This window comes from Tupaia chinensis, unplaced genomic scaffold, assembly GCF_000334495.1.
Source record: "Tupaia chinensis unplaced genomic scaffold, TupChi_1.0 Scaffold000448_1, whole genome shotgun sequence".
Lineage (NCBI taxonomy): Eukaryota > Metazoa > Chordata > Mammalia > Scandentia > Tupaiidae > Tupaia > Tupaia belangeri.
In genome coordinates this window covers 1,656,884-1,679,093 of record NW_006159953.1, presented here as the reverse complement: position 1 = coordinate 1,679,093, position 22,210 = coordinate 1,656,884, and the positions used below count along the sequence as shown (strand labels likewise).

The 22,210-nt window shown below is 35.8% G+C and overlaps 1 pseudogene; it reads left to right on the top strand.

Annotated features, from left to right (window-relative positions):
- The first annotated feature begins 775 nt into the window (after positions 1-775).
- On the top strand, positions 776-15,550 carry LOC102484209 (nuclease-sensitive element-binding protein 1 pseudogene; annotated as a pseudogene).
- Positions 15,551-22,210: the final 6,660 nt, after the last annotated feature.

Here is a 22,210-nt window from a genome sequence, read left to right as displayed (position 1 = left end):
TCCCTGTGGTCAACTCTGGTTTGAGTCTTGGACTCAGTGGCTTAAACTCACATCAGGCATGTGTGTGTGTGTGTGTGTGTGTGTGTGTGTCCAAGATCCTAAGAGGAGAATGGAGGAGAAGGGAATGCAGCATGGCCTTCTACCCTGGGGGGTGATTTCTCTCTGTCTCTGTCTCTCTCTGTCTTTCTGTTGAGTGCAAGTACCCTATAACAAGAACTTCTAAACAAACAAACAAACAGCAAAAACAGGCATGTTCACCTGTACCCAAGATCCTGATGAACAGGAGAGTCAGAGAAAAGGAATTACTGTGGGAGGAAAACTTGCTGGGGTACATTTCTCATTCTTTCTCTTTCCCATGTTCTCAATCATGAATAAAATAAACTTTAATGAAAGAAGAGGGTAGCATCACATGAATGAGGAAAAATAAGTAGTAAGTATTTATTTATTTATTATTCTAATAATCCCATGTCTCTTATTGATCAAAAAAATAAAGTAAAACAAAAATGGATATCAGGCATCTTTCCAAACATGTATTTCTTATTTTGAGTGGTGAGAAATTAAACAGATCAAAGATAAAATTAAAGTCTAAAAGAAACTAACAAGTAAAGAATTTTAAATATATAGCCAGATTTTGATAGGAAGCAGGAGCAGAGCATAGACCCAAGCGAGCTGACCTCCAAGACCCTTGAACAACCCCACTGCCGGCCTGCTTACCATCACAGCACAGGTGGAGCTTCAGCTGCTGCAGCCAGCCCCAGGCACCACCACCATAACCATGAGCAGTGAGGCTGAGACCCAGCAGGCAACCTCTGCTACCCCCACAACCTCCTACCGGCCCGCCCTCAGTACTGCCAACACCAAGCTGGCACCACCACAGTGGTACAGGGAGCCACCGCCCAGGTAGCCTCACATTGGAGGCACCTGCGGGGGACAAGGGTGGGACAAGAAGGTCATTGCAAAGAATGTTTTAGAAACAGTAAAATGATTCAGTGTAAGAAGTGGATATGGTTTTATTAATAGGAATGACATCATGGAAGATGTGTTTGTACACCAGACTGCCATAAAGAAGAATAATCCCAAGTAGTACCTTCCAGAATAGAAGACAGAGAGTCTATGGAGTTGGATGCTGAAGGAGAAAAGGGTGTGGAGGCAGCAAGCCTTACAGGCCCTAGGGAAGTTCCCATTCAAGATGGTAAATATGCAGCAGATGGTAACCATTACAGATGCTCTCTGCATGCAATTACAGCAAAATTACGAGAATACTGAGAGTGGGGGAAAGAACGAGGAATCAGAGAGTGCTCCGAAGGCCAGGCCCAACAATGGAGACTCTACTGCAGGCAAAGTTTCCCCCCTTACTATACATGGAAACCCTATGGAAATGGGGTATGGTTTTCCAGCCCTCCTGCGCAGGGAGAAGTGGTGGAGGGTGCTAACAGCTAGGGTACAGAAGAGCAAGGTAGACCAGTGAGTAGAATATGTATTGGAGTTACAGACTATGATTTGAAGGGGTCCTCTTCACCAAAGACAGCCCAAAGAGGACGGCAATGAAGAGGATAAGGAAATCAAGATGAGGCGCAAGGTCACTAGCCATTTCAATGCGGGTACCACCACAATTTCAATTACTGATGTAGAGGCCCAGAGGACCCTAAACCACAAGATGACAAAGCAGCTGATCCCCGAAATGAGAATTTGTCTGCTACGAGGCTGAGCAGGGAGGGCTAAGTAATTGCCAGATTACCATCTCTACCATCATCTGGGTTAGTCATCCTGCAAGAAGTGAACATGAAATCCTAGCAATAAGAAATGAACAAAGGGCTGGCAGGTGGCATGGTGGTTAAGGTCGCTAGACTCCCAAATGGTTGACAGCAGTTTGAGTCCTAGAGTAGGTGGCTTGACTTTTCACTCTCTCTCTCTGTCCCTATCTGGTCAAATTAAAAAGAAATAAATAAGAAATAAATAAATAAAGATAAAATAATTCTTTAAAAAAGGGAAATGAGCAAAAGATTGCACCTGAAGAACTTAAGTGCTTGCATTTTGCCTGTTGACTAGATACTATCTGCATTATTTATGCAGCATGGGGTTTTTATTATTTTTACTTAAAGATGTCTTTTTTTGGTAATGACAATCATTTTTTTTTAAATGACTGGTCTTTCTCAATACACCTTTAAATGTTTTTAAATTGTTTCATAAGTGGTCAAATGAGATTTTTAAGAACTTTGTTTTATATATATAATATATATATATATATATATAACTTGTGTTGCAGTGTTCCAAAGATGGAAATAAACTTCATCCATATAGGTGCAACTATTCCTAGCTGTGATCTGTGAAATAGAGTCCTCTGTGTATATAGAGAGGTTGTATAATACCATGGCTAATAACTTAGCATTGTATTGATAATAAATACAGTGATGAATTTCAAAGGATTGTTTCTTTCAGAAAGGTGTCCAGTGGTGCATGCCACACAGTATATTTAATGGAATAAGTTAAATCCTAATTGGTGAGGATTTGATAAAGCTTGGCCATGGTTTATATTCTGGATGAGATATTTTAACATAGCCAACCAGATTAAAGCATTCAGTGTGATGTTTTCCAAATCTGCTCTCCAGATCTGAGGGATTCTAGGGTCATGGTTGCTGGAGTAAAGGCTCTCCACTCACACTCCATCCAAAGCCATTGCACCTTCACCTCTATTACATAATGCCTATTTACAAACAGAGTATTGAACAGAATATTCTAGAACTTTCTTATTTTTCTTTCCTTTTTTTAAGTTAAAAATGACTAATATGAATGGATTGCATAGTGAATGGAATGTTTAAATTTCTCTCAGGCAATACTCCATAGAAACTGCACATCAGCCATATTGTTTTTTAAATTTTTTAGTAGATTATATTTATTAGAGCACTTTTAGATTCACAGCAGTATTGAGTGGAAGGTACAGAGATTTCTCACCTACCTGCTTCATCCACACGTGCATAGCCTCTTACATATCAAGAGCCTCCATCTAATCCTACGATTGATAAACCTGCATTGGAAAGTCATTATCACCAGAGTCCTTAGTTTACATATGGATTCACTCTTGGTGTTCTGCATTGCATTTGTTTACTCAAATTTATAATGGCACACATCCTTCATTATAATGTTATATAGATATAGTTTCACTACCTTAAAAGTTCTCTAGAAGGTTTGAGTACTAATGGCATGAATTAAGCTTATAGGTATATATAAAATATTTTAAATGTATTATATGGCATGTGTGCGCATACATGAGAGGGAGACAGAGAGAGAAGGGTATCCTCCACAGGGTCTGATTATGTCATGATCCCCTTCCTTCCATGCTTCAGCCCATTGGATACTGGGTGCTCACACATATGCCCAATGTTTCTTAGGCTGACCTGGAGATTCAAACCAGGGTCCCCATGTGTTTTCCAGCTTCTTATGACACTGCTGTACCATGGAGCTGGCCTAAGTTTATGCCCTTTTGAAAACACTTGAAAGCTAATCTTATGTTACAATGGAAATGAACAGAAGCACATATTTCCACAATCAGCAGAGATCAGGATAGACTTGACTTTCTATTACAAAAGTTGTGAAGAGTCAAAATAGAAGCATCTACGAGTGGGGACAAGAGTTTCTTAAAAAGAAAAAAAAAAGTTAGTTTTATACCAACTCAGAAAGTCCAACTTTGGAGATCTATGTCATACTTATATTGGTTTTATTTGACTTATACTATATTTTATGAAGTGTTCATCTTACCAGTTAGCATATTTTATGTATGATCATTTCAACACAAAGATTTATTTTGAGTCAACATACCCTTCTTTTTACAGAAAATAGTGAGTTCATACTTTTGACTTCAACAAGAAGAGACTAATGTAGATTTTTATTAAGAGTCCTTATTTGCTAGAAAATTTCTACCTTGGAAGCAAAGGGATTGGGGGAGCATGATCCATCAGGCAGGTTCATAATCACAGAGTTGTGGAAGTCAATAACTGGAGTTTTATTCCCTACCATTCAAAAAGGTACTCGAAGTTTAGAGACTGTATCTATTACTTCAGACATACTTGAGTAGATATTCTAAAATCAGCTATTTTTTTGAGGTCACGTTGCTAGAAATCAGTCAGAATGTTGCCTCTGGCACTTGGGCTTTTATGTATCAAATTGGGAAAGCCATCACCATAGGTGGCAATCAGAACCTGACCTTCTACAACCTCACTCACCAAATCCATGTCTTAAATAACCAAGCCTTAGTATCTCACTTCATTATTAGAGCTGATGAATAAAAATTATTTATTTTCACATAGGTATACTATACCTAAAATCTTAAGGATTAATAATATTCAGATAGAGTTCAATTTGATAAGATCCTTGCCTGCTGCTTCCAAGTTTTGATGTATACAGCAGTTGTAGCTAACAGGGTTCTTAGCTGTAGGCTACAGAGTCTGGTTCTGACTGATTTGAGCAGAACATAAATTTTTAAAAACAGTATAAGTAGATCACAGAATTTCAGAAGCCTTGAGAAGCAAGTACAGAAAAAGAGTGGAGAAAACGATGCTAGGAGGCAGTCGGGACCTCATGCCATGTGAAAGGAACGGACCTCGACCACTGAACATTGGAAGACAAGCCTTCCATGTACAATACAGGTTCCTCCTGAAAATGCCACCTCTTCTGTTGCCTCAGAAAAGAGCATGTGTATGCCCAAAGCCACTCTTGGCCACCAGAACTCACTCTCTACTGTCCCTATTTCTAATCATGTCCTTTTGTCAGTATAATTCAATTAAAATATTATAGAAGGTATTGCTAATGTCAAAATTCAGACTGAAGCATCTGTATCCTTGATTCAAAGGGAGCTTGAAAAGCAATTATTTTCAATTTCAAGAACGAAATAAGCTGTGCCTCTCTCCAAAACTACTCATAATAACACATCTTGGGTGCTTCTCTCATGTTAGGCACTACTAGGTGAATTTAGTCTCATAATGTGGAGAATTTATTAAGCTAGGAAAGTTTCATGCAGCTATATCGGACACATGGTGAAACATTCACTTTACTCATGTTTCAGAATATATTCCAAGTAGTGTTGTAAATAGACAGGGAATCATTTTGGAATAACGTACGCTGCTGATTCTCCAGGGTACCAATAAAAGTATAATTCTCTCTAGGCTGTTTCACTATATCAAAAGTCAATACCAGGAAGTGTGTTTCATTAATGCTTTGGTGAAGAGTTTTCAATTTGATCAATATATCTGCTTTTAGAAGGATGCCCCATGGGGAATATTTTTTCTCTTTAATCACTTTAGAGAGTCCAGTGGACCAGCTGCCAATCCTGGCATTCAGTTTCCCCACAGAGCTGTGATATTTACCAAATTGCAGTTTTAGCTGACTACCAGAGGAGCAAAAATGCGAAGCAAACACCCTCCACTTGAAGCCTGTACCGTGGTGGTATAATATAACTTCGATCAGGGATTCAATAATTTTGACTTTTTAAAAATTTCAGTCAGATTCTCATAGGTGAGTAGTCTCTGTGCAGCAAAGACAGGACAAAGTAAGAGCAAGAGAAAGAGTGAGAGAAAGAAAGGGAGAATGACAGAAATGGAGAGAGAGATGGGATAAAGAAAAGGAGAATAGACCAAAGAAGACAAGATCTGATTTTTTTTAAAGTATGAATACAAAAACAAAAAGGAAACAAACCAAAAAGATACTCTTAACAATTTCCATCATTTAGTCTACATTTACTCTGGCTAGCTTTACTTCCTGGCCACATTCACCCTTAAAACGCAAACATCAAATCCAGCTCCGAATGTACTTGTGGTCACCACTAGTATTACAGAATCTGGTTTGAGATTTCAATACTCTACCTTAATCATGTTTCACCACTCTCTCTCAGAATCTCCTTTCCTGCACATAATCTCCTATTTTCTCATTCATCTGTTATATCCCCTAGGCAAGCTTCTCCTTTGACTAACACCATGTGTTCCTTAGATTTAAGTTCTTAGGGTTCTCTTCCCTCTTCTCATTTTATTTCCTTTATTCCTGGTTAGTTTCATTCACAACCTCATCTACAAACAACCCACCCTATACACCTCACATCTGTGGTGCAACTCTCACTGCAGTAGAGCTCCAGTCTGCTGTGACCAACTGTGTATGCATTACATGTCTATAACTAAATGTGCCATTGTAAAAGTAGCACACTTAAGACTCAGATGACCTTCCCATGCATAGCCTCTCTGAAAGTGGTACATCTATGGAAATGCAGATAAATGATAAGTACCATGGTACCAACAGATGACTAAGCAAAAACAGGGGATTATTTCTATTATGAGATAGAAAGACAAGAAAAGCTTACATGTCTAGTATTTCAGTGTCTACAATTTTTTCACAAAAAATACATGGTGTAACAACATATTTTAAAATTGAAATCTGCTGTGTAAAGTTTTATTATTATTCTAAGGGATTATGGATTCCATTAACTATAGGATAAGAACAGTCTCTCCTACTACTGTAGTATAATTCTTAAAATAATTGCATTTTAATAAATATTTGTAGAGTAATGATACAATTATAATCATTATGATAATGGTGTCATTGAAGATATTTTTCAGTAATATGTGAAATGATTTTTTTCTAGTACATCATAAATACTCAGGATATTTCACTGGATAAGGATAAAAGAATAACTTCTGGACTGGCCTTGTAGCTTTATGGTTAAAGAAACTGGATCTCACATGGCTAACCATGGTGAGTATCCAGCCCTGGCAGCTTGAAAAACATGCCAGGCACATGTGTATACCCCAAATCCTGACAGGATGGGGAAATAGCAGAGAAGGGATTGTGGCATGCCCACACCCTGTTGGGAGTGCTTTCTCCCTCTTTCTGTCTTTCTTGTGTTAGTGCACATACCCTCTGGCAATTTACGAAAGGACATAATTTACATATATAATCAAAAATTGGAGATAGCTAGGTCAAGACTATTAGTGCAGAGTCCTAATTCTAGAGATAGTTTTCCAGGCACAAGTGAGCAGGGAAGAAAGGAAAGTAGCTGCTGATAGTTTAGAGACATAACTCTAAGAAAGTGGAGAGAAAGGTGGAGGAATCCAGAGGATTGGATCTCTTGGCTGCTCTTTCACCCCCACCATGGCTTCTCAAGCCTCCTTTGGGAATGGAAGATAAACAGAAGAAACAGAGATGTTCAGAAACACTGAGAATGATTTCAATGAAATAATGAGAGAGACTGTATGTGTATGTGTGTAAGAGTGTATGTGAAAGAATGGCACAGACCTCATGGGAGCCTCCATAAAATAAACAGAGTGGTGACAAGAGTCACTCAGTCCCTCAGTGTATTCGTGTCCAGACTTCTCTCTGGTTGAGGAGAAAAGTATGCATGAGAAGGAGAGCCCCAAGTATATACCCTGCCAAATAAGAGGGCAGACCATTTTTTCAAGAATTAATCTTACAGCATTAGGTTTATAGTTGAAATAGGATAAGAATTATTTGAAAATAACTCATTGTGGAAGCTAGTAGGAAGTCAGAGAAATGCAGAATATTAGCAAAAAACGAGTCTAGCCCTAAATCTTGGCGTAAATTTTTAAAAATTTTTTGTCTTCGACCAACATTGTTTTATTTAAATTTCAAAATGCTCAAAGGAGTACCTCAGTACTCTTTTTACAAATAAAAGTTTAAGACACAGAGAAGACAGTACCTACCCTTAAGTCCCACAGTCTGAAAGTGTGAGTGTTGTGAGTTAACAGACTGCAAAACTGTCCTTGCTCCTACAGCATGACGGACATTTATGTTGTACAAAGAAATCACTGAGGTTTAATATGTTCTTCAAAGGCAGAATAGAGTTTTGTATTTTTGTTAATTATCTCTGAAACTGCCAAGTTGCTGGTAAAAAGAAAAAAAAAAGAAAAGAAAAAAAAAAAAAACCTAAACAGAAACTCTCATTCATGGTAAGCAGAAATATAAAATGATCCAGCCATTTTGGAAAATGATTTGGCAGATTCATACAAAACTAAATATAGGGTTGCCATATGATTTAGCTATTGTGCTTACAGATTATTTCCTAGATAAACTGAAAACACCATCACACAAGAACCTTCATGAAAATGTGTTTAGTAGCCTCAGTTATAATTTCCCAAAACTGGAATCAATCAAATTGTCCTTCAGTAGGTGAGTGATGAACAAACTATGCCCCATCTATAAAATGGGACACTATTTAATGATAAAAAATAATGAAAGCCAACAGGTAGTGTGGAGGTTAAGGTGGCAGGCTCTCACATGGCTGCCTTGTTGGTTCCAGTCCCAGATCAAGGGTCCTGAAAATCATGCCGGGTGCATGTGTATGTATGCTCAAAATCGTGATAGGAGAATGGCAGAGAAGGGAATTCAGCGTGGCTGTTCCCCTTAAGGGGTGGGGGGATTTCTCACTTTCACTCTTTCTCTCTGTCTATCTCTCTGTCTCTGGCAGGTGTACATGCCCTTTAGCAAAAAACTTAACAAAAAATAAGTTAATAATGAATTATCAAACAATGAAACACACTAATTTCAAATATTAAATATATATTGCTAAGTAAAAGAAGCTAGTCTGAAAAGACTATACACTGTATATGTCACTTATATTACATCCTAAAAAAGGTAAAATTCTACATGGTCAACAGATCAGTGCTTATCAGTAGCTAGGGGAAGAAGGGAAGGTAGAGGAGACGAAATACAGTAGGCTTTTTAGGGCAGTGAATCTATTCTGTATAATACTAATATAATGCTGAACACACAATATTGCACAGTACAAAGAATAAATATTGAAATATTCAAATAAAACTATGTTTTAGGAGGTTAAGGACCCAGGATCAATTCATAATGTATTAAAAAGATAAAACTATATTACAAATGGATGAAACAATTCCACTAAAGGCATAGGACATAAATATGATTTGAGTCACTAGGAAATAAGTGAAGTTTATAAGATTAAATACAAAGGAACCACATATAAGCACTGTAATCTATCTGGCAAAGATTTTCTACTCCTTAGTGGTGGATACAGGTTAAGAATTCTGAAACTGCTATACATGTATACTAGAATTAATAAAACAGGTTAATATTGGGATTAACTTTCTCACTGTTTTTTAATTCCGTTAAAAATAGGACTACTGGGACCAGCAAATGGTGGAATAGTTACGTCGCTGGACTTCCACGTAGTTGACAGCAGTTGGAGTCCTGGACCAGCTGGCTTAAAATTCACACTAGGTGCATGTGCATGTGTGCCCAAAAATTCCAAAAGGGGAATCGAGGAGAAGGGATTTTGGGGTGGCCAACCCCCCTGAGGAGTGATTTCTCACTTTCTCTCTCTCTCTGTATCTCCAGGGACCATACAGGCACTATAGCTAAAATCTCTCTAATAAAAAAAAAAAGGACTACCATATGCTGCAGCAATTCTATTAACACTTCTAGGTATATAGTCTAAAGAATTGAAAGCAAGAACTTAAGTAGATATTTATATACTCATGTTCAAAACATCATTATTTAAATACTCATAATGTGAAAGCCACGCAAATGTTCATTGACATATAAATGGATAAAGGAAATCTGGTATACATATGTACAACAGAGTATTGTTTAGCCTTAAACAGTGAAAATCTGACACATGTTGCAGTATGAATAAACCTTGAAGACATTCTGTAAAATGACATAAGCTAGTCAGAAAAGGACAACTACTGCATAATTCCACTTAAATGAGATACCATGAGTAGTCAAATTCATAGAGACCAATAGATCTAGTGGGTAGGGGTAGGGGAAATGGGGAATTATTATTTAATAAAAATGAAGTCTTATTTTGGGAAGATGAGGAAAGTACTGGAGATGGATGTTGGTGATAAACAACAGTCCGAATGTATTCAATGCCATTGAATTATTAACATAAAAAATGGTCACAATTAAATATTTCAAACTATATGTATTTTTCTACAGTAAAAATAATTGATAAGTTGATAGACAGATAAACATGCCATAACATACTCATAACATAAAATGGTCCCGAAATTTCATAAGCACATTTAATCTACTATTGTTACACTTGTCCTTCAAAAGAATTAGTATACTTAAGCACCTAAAAACAATAATGGACTCATGCATTGATAGATAAAGTGGAGTTCTAATAATTATAAAAGTTTTAAGAAATTGTAATGCAGTGAATAAGGAAAAATAAATAAAGTTAAGTATGTACCAGTAGATAACAGTCTGTTCCATCAGGGATATAAGAGAAAGACACTCTATTAAACAAATGCATTGCTACCTCCACTTGCCTCTTCCTCTGTATTATTACTTGCATTAATCCTGAGTCACACAGAATTACTCAGGCTCTGTGAGCTACTCTCCTGACTTCTAACATTGAGCACTTCTATCACATAGCATATTTGTTGTTCCTAAGTAATTGGGATTGAAAACTCTACTAATAAAGTCCTATTAAATTTCACTATCACTTTTATTCATTATACCGGGACAATAAAAGAATAAAGAAATCCAGCTACATTAACAAAACTAAGTAGTTTACACTCTGTAAAGCCATTGTTCATTGCATATAGGAAAGTCTACACTGAAAACCTTACAAAAATTTTAATTTTGATTGCTGAGTTAGAATAATTTTGTATTATAAGCTATTTTATTTAGACATATGGCTATATGCATGTGGATTTGTGCACCTTGTCTTTCTTCTAACACTCACAGCGGAGTTTCCAGTTTCAAGCAGAAGTAGGATGGAGCATTCTTATTATATGAAGATGAGCGCCAGCCCACTATTCGTATGGTGTTGTGTTGAAAAGTGGTGATTCTCATTGTACAGAGTCAAATGATTCTGTATGAGTATATCCTAAAATAACTGTAAGTTAGAAAAAAATATATAAGGATGTGTGTGTGCATATATATATATATTTTATATATATATATATATATACACATATATAAAATCTTTGTGAAAAATCTTTCAATAACTACTTCTCATGGTATCAGGTAGGTTCAGGATTTCTTTTGCAGTCTTAATAGGTAGTTGCAAGAGATTATTAGAATTATAGAAAATAGGCCAGATGGCCTATTTGAAACCTAGTGGGATAAGCCAGATGGAATGGTGTTATTTTACCCATTTATCTATGAATACAAAAATAAGTAGGGGGATGGTCTGGAAGCCTGGTGATAATAATTATTTTCTAAAGGTTTCCTGTTGTTTCTGTGGTTGGTATGTGTGTAAGTGCGGTTGTGTTTGATGGAGGTATATTTAGATTTTAAAAGGAAAATTAGGTTTTAAAATAGATGCAAATAAGAAAAATAACTGGAAGTCTGTTGGCCATCATTTTTTATAGATTCATAATTCTGAAAAAGTGTAATAAAATATACATCAATTTTTAATAATTATGAGGATAAAGAAAACAAGCTGTTAAAAAAATGTCGAGCTAATTTCTAAATGTAATGTACTGTGGGACAGTCTTTGTGTGAGCTTGACTGAGTGTGATGGCGTTTGTATGTGAGAGAACATAAAAATAGAAAATGAACCTGGAAGGGAGGACTTTTTCATAGCGCTGTAGTTCAAATATGTCACTCAAAATTCACATGTTGGATACCTCTAACGCCACAATGTTCAAAGGTAAGACATTTATGCAGCAATTACCTAATCAATGTCATTATTGTAGAGTGGACTCTCAATAAGAGAACAAGATGGGTCTCCATCCTCTCTGTCTCTTCCACTTACTTGCCCTTCTACCTTCTGCCGTGGGAAAGCATAGCAGGACAGCCCTTACCTGATGCCAGCATCATGACATTGGTCTTTCCAGCCTTTGGAACCACGAGCCAAGTAAACTTCTGTTCACTGTAAATGACCCGGTCTTAGGTATTCTATTAAAGCAGTAGTAAATGGACAAAGACATATAGTGAAAATGAAGTACAATTGTGAAGTAAAGATCCTGAGGTAACTATAACTATCACCCAAAAGATTATTTGTACATTCACAGGCACGAGTCACTTCAGTTCTCACTGAGGCTGGGAGCGGGCAGGACAGTAACTTTCCAAGGAACACATCTTGTGGCTTTCTTTTCTTTTTTCTCAGAGGTTAGATTTTTGCTGATTTTTCTTCGACCCAAATAACATGTAATACATATCACGATGTCTTAGTTGTTATGTGCTGTAGTAGCCATTTACCGTAGGCAAGTGGTTAAAATAACATTGATTTCTCATGGTTCTAGAGGCTGGAAGTTAGAGACTGGGGTGTCAGCCAGCATGGTCAAGTGCTTGGGAAAGGTTCTGTCCTGGCTATATTCTCACTTGCCTTGTTTGTGTGCATGCAGGCAGACAGGGGATTGTGTGTTCCTCCTCTTTCTACAAGGACATTCATTCCAGTATAGGACTCCACTCTTATGATTGCACCTAAACTTAATTACCTTCTAAAGACTCAACCCCAAAATACCATCACACTGGTGATTAGAACTTCAATGACTAATTTGGGGGGCATACAAAAATTCAGTTCATAGCATTGAGCCAGAACACACATAGCTATCGTTTGGTCAAATAATATTTACCCTTTATATAAATAATGCATACGGGTGGTTTCTAATATAATTTTATTCTATTCTGGTTATGATTTTACTATCAATTGTGATCCATTAAATCGATTTCATGACTCATTAATAGGTTAAAAACACAAAAGCAGTGCCAAAGGAAGTGCGATAAATTAAAATAATTGTGCTAAAATGTTCATCCTTAATCCTCGACGTCTCACTTCCCTTTTTGACATTTCTGATTACCAGAGTCAAAAACTCCTAAAATAATCTTTTTCCCTCAATAAAGCCCACCATAGTTAGGCATCGGTTATACTGTTACAGTTTATTTTACTGCTTCCTATTTGTTGAAGGCCAACTTTCCCCTAAACTGGAGAAACTTACTAAAAATTAGACCAACTAAACTGCAGCAATCTGTGGGCCAATCCCATAGCATAGTGGTTTAGGGAGCCAGATCGTGCAAGCCGACCATGGTTCCCATCCTGGACCAGTGGCTGGGAAAACGGTGCAGGAAGGGGTTGCAGGTGTGTACATGCCCCAAATCCTGCTGGGGTGGAGAAATGGAGGAGTAATGATTGCAGCATGACCATGTCCCACTGGGGTTGGTTATTAATCTCTCCCTCTCTGTTGTTTCTCTCTCTTTCTGGTGAATGTATGTACCTCTGACAATTAAAAAAAAATGCAACAAAATACAAGAAATGGTGTGACTTGAAGCTACTTCTAACAAGAGAACATCATCTTGCTTCATGAGAAAACTAGCAAGAGTAATGGGCAGCCTATTTTAAGCAGTGGCACCCCCTTAGTTTGTCCTCTATTTCTTACCTGAAGTTGTACATTTCAGGGGATGAGGTAGGCATCACACATGTTTTGGGATTAACTGGGCAAGACTTAGAGATGCAAGGTGACTGTGATTTACAGACTGTTCAGCTTGCCTCTTCCTTTGCTGCCTTCTGTGTTCCAGCATTCTCTGTGTTCAGTTCCTTGTTCTTGCCCTGCTTATTATCGTACTTTTCCCTGAACCCTGAGCACAACACTTCCAATTGATAGAGCTGTTACTTGAAGCAACAAGCAATGTTGTCTTTAAAGTTAGTAACTTTTTGTACTAATGTTTTGATGAAAATAGTTCACTGCTGGAAACTATTCTAATTCCCCCATAAGACTTAATTTACAGTCCTGATTTTCAGAGACTTTTCCTGCCTCCGTAGTGCTTTGAATAGATTGCCTTATTCATTTATCCGTATTGTGCCTTCAAAATAGTTCCAGGAAGATCTGTGTGTGTGGATTTGCACCTCATGAAGTCTTTCTAAGCGCAGCTTGACTGAACACAGCTAAAGGTAAGCTAGAATCAGGAATAGCTAATGACTTCGGACTTAAAAAATTAAAGAGATAAAACAATGCAATTGTCCATTTAAAAGACTAATTGCAGTCCTTTATGATCTTTGCTTACTATTTATACCAAATTATCTTGTGGTACAATATGAATTGTGCCTATCATTACAGTGTGTTAAATGCACTTCATTGTAAGTTTTATTTGACTATCACTCTACACTTCATTCATATTTATACAGTTTTATAGTTCATTGCTCATTTAACATCTACCCATAATTTTTAAATGATTGGGAAATTGCTCTGTACGCAGGAATTAATGGGCGAGTTAGCACCAAAATTCTGAATTCTAAACATGAGTCATATTAGAGTGAATTGTCACCTTTGAGCAGGTCATTGAATAAACTGGGGTCTTACAAATCAAATCCAGGTTTCAAAATTATTGTAGAATGGATGAAAGATTTTAAAAAAATGTGTCTTTGTTCAGTTTATATTTGTTTTGTGACTATTGCTTCTCTTTAGGATTATTGTCATGGTTTTAATATAAGAAATAAAGACGTTAGTCATAATATCCAAGTGGTTTTAAATTCTTTTGAACAACATAGCATTCTGTTTCATTCAACTCTTTAGCTTTCTGCATAAAGAAAACAGCTTTAGTGAAAATTATATAGCAAAATAATTATAACAAATTACTTTGATGTATAAAAATGTTAAATACTTAAAACAATATAAGATTATTTTAAAGAAGTGAAAAAATAGAATTTAAGGGGCCCTGGGTTTAGTAGCTTCAATCAAAGAGGAAGCAAAAAGAACAGAACGTTTTATCCCTCTCGATTGCGTTTTAGATGGCAGTTCAGATAACTAGTTCACGCATTTGTAATATTTTTCAAAATAAGCAAAAATATTTAGACCAATGACACTATTTTTTCAAATGTCACTAATATAAACAGCTTTATTGAGGGTGAGTTTTAGGTTGGAATTTCTATTCTCATGCCTCAAATTCTGTATAAAGATTTGCTACTAATGTCACGAGAGGTTAATTTTGTCCTAATATGGTGATATGATTCAAGTACTAAATATTCAACTCTCTGAAATAATTTCTTTTCAAAATATTTTGTTATTGACAACCTATACCTATTTCTTATTTTCATTATAAGTCAGACTTTGATATAACTTAAAATTATATTAACAGCTTACATTCATCTAATCTTTAAAACTTTGTATTTAAGTCTGTGTTCACTTAATTTTATACACTTTAAATTGCCTCATTTTTCTATCAAGAGATTTTTGAACCGAGTTTCTAAAAATACTTTGATTATTACCTTTAATGATAGTGTTTTCAAGTTTTGGCCTCGAAGAATTTGAAACATTTTTAGGGTACATTTCACTAGTTTCCATGACAACATCATCATTTCCCTCTTTGCCTTCTTTAGTTTGAAAAAACTACTGACAGGGATATCTTACTTTTAATACCATTTACTTTAAAAATTAAATAAAACCATAAGTGATCATGATGCCTTGCTGGAAAATATATTAATTCCCTGAAATAAACTAATCTGTAAAATCTGAAATTTCAATAGATTTTCAATATATTGCGCTTGACATTAAATTTTACTTAGGAAGAAGAAAATATCACAGACTATGAGTATGTAGAAGAGAGTCGCAGGATTCCTTATTGCAAGCAGACATAAGCTGTTATAAATTCTATCTTGAGTGTGCCTAAAAATTAATAGAAGCATGGTGAAACATGTGAGCTCCTTTTGAGAGAAAACTGAGAGAGAAAATACAGATATTTTCTTAGTATATGCGACACGAATGACACTTAGAATGTTTAAGTAACAATTGTGAGTATTTTCCATTGTGCAGTGAATTCATTTCTGTTATCCTGTACTACCCTTTAAACATTGGTTGGATAGAAATTTATGTGTCAACCATTTTCAGCAATGTTAATGGTGCTAATTCTCAGCCAAAAATTATGGGTAATACTGAATCATATCTGTCACTTGCTTGGAGGGTACTTTCTCCCTGTCTTTCTGTCCTTCTCTGGTGAGAGCATCACCCTCTGACTATAAAAAGAAAAGAATGAGGGCCATCAGGTGGTGTGGTAAGGTGGCAGACACCCACATGTTTGACTGTGGTTCAAGTCCCAGACCAGGTGGCATTGTTTTCTCTCTCTTCTCTCTCTCGCTCTTTCTGTCTCTCTGGTCAAATTTAAGAAGAATAAGAATAAATAAAAAATAAAATATTCTTTAAAAAGGAAAGAAAGAAAAGAAAAGAAGAAATCTTATGTTTAAATTTAAGCTAAGCAAGTAGAGCATATGTATTAAGAAGTACATACAAGTAAATCAATTGAGATTTTATCAGCTCTCTTTCTTATGAATATTTAACAAGAAGAACCATACATACTTGAGTACATTCATTCAAATAACTTTCTGGTGCACTGCTTGATATTTGGAGTTGCCTATAAAATTTGCGATTTCTCAAAAAGCCTAAAGTGAGTTTCTGAATTTGTGCATATCTGAAAGCAAATGTTTCTATCAGAAATACTATTTTAATGGTCATATGCATACATATGTTAAAATTTTCATATGTTTTCAGGGCTAAAATATGACCAGCTTCCTGACATCATTTTATTCAGTGATATAATGTCTCCTGTTTGGATAAAGTACGGAATTAGGAAATAGGTGAGGAGAAAGTGGAGATGGACATCATTGATAAATTTAGATTAAATAAATTCCAGATATCTATTTATTTTTTGCCTTATAAATAACTTTTTTTCTGTAGAATCTATACAACTGCAAATTATGCAACAAGGCTCTAATGATCTTTCTGAATCTCCTTTTTTTGAATGATTTTTCAAACTGAAATCACTTCACTCCAATCTCTAGACTCTGAGCCCTAGATTCAGCAGGCAGTCTAGGAAGTGAGTCAGTCTTCTGTTAACCATCCCTTAGTCTGATAGTTGATTTCCAATACCTGAATCTGATATTCCCTGTGCTAAATACACTCTGGTTTGACTGTTTTTTAGATTATGAGTTTTTCCACACTGATAGTCTTGTTCGTTTATAGTTTTGTTTATAGTCATATCTTTTGAAATTGTGGAATCCTTTTCCCAAACTCCAGTACTGTTGTCCTATATCCCTGATTCTACCTTTTAATCAGTCTAGACCTGAACCTCACCTGTTGATAACTCATTTCCCCTCATATTTTCTGCTACAGAACACTGACTAAATTTCTTTTTTTTAAGAATTATTTTATTTAATTTTATTTATTTATTTTAACTTGACCAGGGAGAGACAGAGAAAGAGAGAGAGAGAGAGAAAGCCACCTGGTCTGGAAATTGCCTCATTTTTCTATCAAGAGATTTTTGAACCGAGTTTCTAAAAATACTTTGATTATTACCTTTAATGATAGTGTTTTCAAGTTTTGGCCTCGAAGAATTTGAAACATTTTTAGGGTACATTTCACTAGTTTCCATGACAACATCATCATTTCCCTCTTTGCCTTCTTTAGTTTGAAAAAACTACTGACAGGGATATCTTACTTTTAATACCATTTACTTTAAAAATTAAATAAAACCATAAGTGATCATGATGCCTTGCTGGAAAATATATTAATTCCCTGAAATAAACTAATCTGTAAAATCTGAAATTTCAATAGATTTTCAATATATTGCGCTTGACATTAAATTTTACTTAGGAAGAAGAAAATATCACAGACTATGAGTATGTAGAAGAGAGTCGCAGGATTCCTTATTGCAAGCAGACATAAGCTGTTATAAATTCTATCTTGAGTGTGCCTAAAAATTAATAGAAGCATGGTGAAACATGTGAGCTCCTTTTGAGAGAAAACTGAGAGAGAAAATACAGATATTTTCTTAGTATATGCGACACGAATGACACTTAGAATGTTTAAGTAACAATTGTGAGTATTTTCCATTGTGCAGTGAATTCATTTCTGTTATCCTGTACTACCCTTTAAACATTGGTTGGATAGAAATTTATGTGTCAACCATTTTCAGCAATGTTAATGGTGCTAATTCTCAGCCAAAAATTATGGGTAATACTGAATCATATCTGTCACTTGCTTGGAGGGTACTTTCTCCCTGTCTTTCTGTCCTTCTCTGGTGAGAGCATCACCCTCTGACTATAAAAAGAAAAGAATGAGGGCCATCAGGTGGTGTGGTAAGGTGGCAGACACCCACATGTTTGACTGTGGTTCAAGTCCCAGACCAGGTGGCATTGTTTTCTCTCTCTTCTCTCTCTCGCTCTTTCTGTCTCTCTGGTCAAATTTAAGAAGAATAAGAATAAATAAAAAATAAAATATTCTTTAAAAAGGAAAGAAAGAAAAGAAAAGAAGAAATCTTATGTTTAAATTTAAGCTAAGCAAGTAGAGCATATGTATTAAGAAGTACATACAAGTAAATCAATTGAGATTTTATCAGCTCTCTTTCTTATGAATATTTAACAAGAAGAACCATACATACTTGAGTACATTCATTCAAATAACTTTCTGGTGCACTGCTTGATATTTGGAGTTGCCTATAAAATTTGCGATTTCTCAAAAAGCCTAAAGTGAGTTTCTGAATTTGTGCATATCTGAAAGCAAATGTTTCTATCAGAAATACTATTTTAATGGTCATATGCATACATATGTTAAAATTTTCATATGTTTTCAGGGCTAAAATATGACCAGCTTCCTGACATCATTTTATTCAGTGATATAATGTCTCCTGTTTGGATAAAGTACGGAATTAGGAAATAGGTGAGGAGAAAGTGGAGATGGACATCATTGATAAATTTAGATTAAATAAATTCCAGATATCTATTTATTTTTTGCCTTATAAATAACTTTTTTTCTGTAGAATCTATACAACTGCAAATTATGCAACAAGGCTCTAATGATCTTTCTGAATCTCCTTTTTTTGAATGATTTTTCAAACTGAAATCACTTCACTCCAATCTCTAGACTCTGAGCCCTAGATTCAGCAGGCAGTCTAGGAAGTGAGTCAGTCTTCTGTTAACCATCCCTTAGTCTGATAGTTGATTTCCAATACCTGAATCTGATATTCCCTGTGCTAAATACACTCTGGTTTGACTGTTTTTTAGATTATGAGTTTTTCCACACTGATAGTCTTGTTCGTTTATAGTTTTGTTTATAGTCATATCTTTTGAAATTGTGGAATCCTTTTCCCAAACTCCAGTACTGTTGTCCTATATCCCTGATTCTACCTTTTAATCAGTCTAGACCTGAACCTCACCTGTTGATAACTCATTTCCCCTCATATTTTCTGCTACAGAACACTGACTAAATTTCTTTTTTTTAAGAATTATTTTATTTAATTTTATTTATTTATTTTAACTTGACCAGGGAGAGACAGAGAAAGAGAGAGAGAGAGAGAAAGCCACCTGGTCTGGGACTCGAACCGCAGTCGGCCATGTGGGAGTCCAGCATCCTTAACCACCACACCACCTGCTGGCCCCATAAATTTCTTAAGCATCTATATATTCCAACAATTCTTCTCAACAAACTAAGTGGACATTAATCATAAGACCAGGCTAATGAGAAACATGATTGACCAGCCTGTTTGGTCTGGATATACTATAATTATTGAACATTTTAAAATGTCTGGGACCGGCAGTTAGCATAATGGCTATGTCGCTGAACTCCCATGTAGTACACTGTGGTTCAAGTCCCGGACCCAGTGGCTTAAACTCACACTGGGCGAGAGTGTGTGTGTGCCTAAAATCCCGAGAAGAGACAAAACAAAACAAAAGACATTTTAAAGTGTCTTATCATAAAATCCAACTTTTTTTTTTTGAGAAAGATTTTTGCTTTAGGGCGCATGTACTCACCAGATAAACAGAGAGACAGAGAGACAGAAAGAGAGAAATCACCCCTCATGGGGGATGACCACGCTGCAATCCCTTCTCCTCCATTCTCCTCTCAGGATTTTGGATGGGCATGCACACAAATGTGCCTGGAGAGAGTTTTAAACTGCTGGGTTCAGAACTCAAACCGTGGTTGACTACATGGGAGTCCAGTGACATAACCATTACGCTATCTGCTGATCCAAATTTGACTTCTTTCAAAATCATGAGTTTCTAAGTGTGTAAAGCCATGTTGCAATGTTTCATTTTCATTTCTATACATTGATGATTCTTCTAGCTCTATTTGAAATCCTCTACACTACGTATCTATTTATTCATATCTGTGAATGCGAACCAGACAGAATCTTTCAACATGTATTGCACACTAAGTGCTTATCATAATATTAAAATTATATATGTCATAAAATTTCAACAGATAAAAAATAAAATACAAGAGCTCCCACTGGATGTTTTTAAGATAGAGCCAGCATATGTTGTGGTGGTTAAGGTGTTGGATTCTTATGTGTTCGACCATGGTTTAAGTGCTGGGCCTGGCAGCTTGAAAATTACGCCATGCCCATATGTGTGCTTGCTCGAAGTCCCGAGAGGAGAATGGAGGAGAAGAAATTGCAGCATGGCCATTCCCTGTGGGGAGTGATTTCTCACTTTCCTCCTCTTGGCCTCTCTCCAGAAATTTCGCACACCCAATGGCAAGAAAATAAAAAAAGTGTACATTTATATTGAGCTATTGAACAATCTCAAAGTGAAAATGTGAAAAATACTATGAGTTCATAATTCTGATAAAATCCGAAATCTGCTTGAAATTTAGAAACTCATGAAAAATCCTAAAACCACAAAGATGTGAGTAGTGGTTTAAATGAGGTAGTAGTGGGCACCCTTTACAGAATGGTGATGCTGCCAGCAGTGGGGAGGTGCTATTCATCCAAGCTGGCATGGGTTTAAAAAGAAGGGGAGGAAAAACTGGATTGCAGAAATTCTTTCCTGACAAAGTTCACAGGAACAATTTTACGTTGAGAGTTATCTTGTGATAGTCTGAGTGGTATCAAAAATACATGAGGAGCTTTATGCTGACTGACACAACACATCAGAACGTATTACGGGCTTTGAGAGTGATTTAGGATTAGGAAGGATATTGTAAAACATGAAGTTGTACAGGTAGTCATTAGTCAAACATAGCGGTAGTGTGACGGAAATCAGATAACAGGATGCAGTGGATATTTTAACTACATTTATAACTGGAAACCAAAATATTGATAAAGAATAAACCAGAATAAGTGAGTGGAGAAAAGTGTGTCATAATGGAATAAGTAGTTTCCTCTAAAGAAATGTTTCAGGAAATTGTATTTGTTACATGGTTCACTTTTGTTTTATCTAATAATAGAAATCATTTTTATATACATGTTTTATAGTTGTTTTTTTTTTTAATCCAAGACTGCCAAACCCTGTATGAAAAGTTAAACAGCTCTTTCAAGAACACCATGGTTTCACAAGGAGGCTTCTTACATGAGGAAGAAGTAAAACAGTTCTACTAAACCGTGATGTTATTTAGTTCAAGTAAATGAAGTTTCAATTAATGCTAAGGCTTTCAGTGTATTCTAGGTTTTCACTCTCCTCAAGTTGTAGCATTGTAATGTATAAATCTCTTCTTCGTAGACATAATTTAAATTATTAAGTGGGAAAATTTTAATGTAATAAAAGTGAAATGGAATAAAAGGAAATGTACAACTCCCTTATAATATGTACTGTTGGCTGGTAAATCGAATCTAATTTAATTAATTAATTCATGCTATAATTTGTAGCACTTGACAATTTCTATTTTATTAATACTCCTCTGTGCTCAATGTGTGTATCTAAACATGGAACACAATAAAAGGGACAGAAGATGACAGTGGTTCAGTACTAAAGACTATACACACTGAACGCTTAGCCACATGAAATTTCTTAACACATTTCTGTCTTCGGTAATAAATTAACATTAGCTTAATGTAACATTTTTATTTTGCAGACTATATATTTTCTTAATATTTTGCTTCTAGCCTAATAACATGTAGCTTAAAACATAAACACATAATATAGCTATTCAATATATTTTGACTTATAATCTCATTCTCCAAATTTTCTATACTTTTATTTATTTTATTTTTACTTTTTAAATGTTTATATTAAAACAAAGACAGGGATACACATACACATTAGCTTAGGCCTATATAGGGTCAGGATCATTGATAGCACTGTCTTTGACTTCCACATCTTGTCCTGATAGAAGGGCCATGGTGAGTAAAACGACATGAAATTAAGTCAAGCACAAGAGAAAATTATGCAACTGAGAGACATAGTAACCACAAAATAGGTGTGGCTGCTGCAAGCATGGCATGGCAATACCATTTTACACTATCCATTTTTTATGAGTAGGAATATACACTATCAATTAAAAATATGGTGTAGTAAACACATAAACCA